At 40.0% G+C, this 2,011-nt stretch overlaps 1 pseudogene; it reads left to right on the forward strand.

Annotated features, from left to right (window-relative positions):
* Nucleotides 1–1,078: 1,078 nt before the first annotated feature.
* LOC150010036 (ras GTPase-activating protein-binding protein 2 pseudogene) lies at nt 1,079–1,724 on the forward strand (annotated as a pseudogene).
* Nucleotides 1,725–2,011: the final 287 nt, after the last annotated feature.

Consider the following 2,011-nt stretch of genomic DNA (forward strand, 5'->3'; position numbering starts at 1 on the left):
AGACTTGTTTGTGGGTTCTGTTACATAAATTAACATGTGTTTTCTGTTTTCAAAGGGCATAAGCCTATGTCTGCATTACCTGAGTGATTGTACGTATAAGCCGCACTTAATCCTCTCTGCAGCGCTGCCTCCTGAGACTCAACGGTTTGGCTGAACTAAATGACTGGGTTGGTGAAGAATGAGGTGGTCTGTGGACTTCACTTTAAAACTGGTTTCTCTTTTCTATCTTAATGGCTTGGACAGAAAGGGCCCAGAGGTCTGAGAGGGGGGAAACCTAAACTATTTCCCTCAGCCCAAACTAAGTATAATGGGCAAAAGGGTTTGGGACAGGTGAGATGTGTCTAGCACACCTTCCTCCAAAGAAGCCCTTTTTTTCTTTTTTTTCCCCTAATGTGGAACATTGAAAAATTAATCCCTGCCTTTTGTCATCTAGTAGTTATGGATTGAATGATGTCTTTTAACGCTTTTTGCCAAATCTGTTGCCCCCAGAACACAACAAGGATGCCAGCCTGTTAAACTAAGCACGCCGTTGTCCGGAGACCGCCAACTGACCGGGAATCTGCACGATCCTTCCCCATGTGGGAAGGCCACCCTCCCCTCCACACCCCCACTATTATTAGTGATTTCTGGACCTAAGGGTAGGTAGGATGACGACCATGTCCAACTTGAAGCAGCTAGAGGAACTTGAGACCTTCGCCCAGTGTCTTTTACAAGATTACAAAGGGTCTTGATATCTGAGAGGGAGGGATAGTTATTTTTTATTGTTAAAATAATTAATTAATCACATATTTACTAAAAAAAAGAGATAGAGAGAAGAAGAAGAAGAATATATGAAATGGTGAAGTGGGAAAGCTTGTATGTACGAACCATGGGTATGAACTTGGGGGGGGATTGCTGGGGGAGGGAGATGCTGGGTGGAGGGGAGTAAAGGGGAGAAAGTTGGAACTATTGTAACAATATAATCAATAAAATACATTAAAAAAAAGAAATTAGAGAAATCTAGTTCTCCTACTACTGTCGAGAGTTGAAGTTAACCATAGTTCTCTCTCAGTCACTTCATGTGCATGAATAAGGAACTATGGAACATCCTGGTTCCCATCCTAGAGGGCCAAGACTAGGCAGAGTAGATGTGGAACAAAATGAATCTGATCACCTTAAAGTAATTCACTGTCTTGTCAGTTATCAACTTTTTGTGGTAATTTGCCACATGATGTTGATGAAAATGAACTAAAATAATTCTTCATGACTTTTGGAAATGTTACGGTTCTTCACATCTATACCAGATGTGTTGGGGGAAAGCTTCCAAATTTTGGTTTTGTGGTTTTTGATGACTGTGAACCAGTTCAGAGACCCTTAATTGCAAAACCAATTATATTTCAAGGTGAAGTATGTTTAAATGTGGAAAAGAAAGTTAAAGCTGCAAGAGAGTGAGAAGCTAGAGATGGTGGTGATGATAAGGGATATTAGGCACAACAATTGAGGTGCTGGTGGTGCTCATGGAATAGTGGGTGAAAGAGTGATGTGTGAGGAGAATAGAATAGGACCTCCTCCACGAAGTGGCATGGCATGGACACTTGACTCTCAAGGAAGAACCAGGCATATTTAAGGCCACTTTATAGGACAGTGTTGCTGAAGCTTTACTGTTGGCAAAATCTTCGCATTGGTACGCGCTTCATCATGTTTGCATTCTTGTTAATTTATTTTGGCTTAGGTTAGAAATGTGACACAGTCTTTTTGATCGTTTCTTTGATGTGAAACGTACCTTTGGTTTTGAGTTACACTGAGGTGGACATTACTTCCCCAATTTCATAACAGGATCCACATTGTTAATTTATAAATCTAGACTTGCAGAATTAAGGACTGAGGTATGACCTTATCTTAAATTATGTACAATGAAATGAACTTTTTAAAAAGACATGCTCAATAAATTCTGGTTCTTTGAGTCTAGAAGTCCTCTACTGCACATTTTTTAAGTGTTATTATTTCTGCCTATTAATGTTGGAAACACAAA

The sequence above is a fragment of the Furipterus horrens genome, unplaced genomic scaffold (genome assembly GCF_987537825.1).
Source record: "Furipterus horrens unplaced genomic scaffold, mFurHor1.1.pri manual_scaffold_5, whole genome shotgun sequence".
Classification (NCBI taxonomy): domain Eukaryota; kingdom Metazoa; phylum Chordata; class Mammalia; order Chiroptera; family Furipteridae; genus Furipterus; species Furipterus horrens.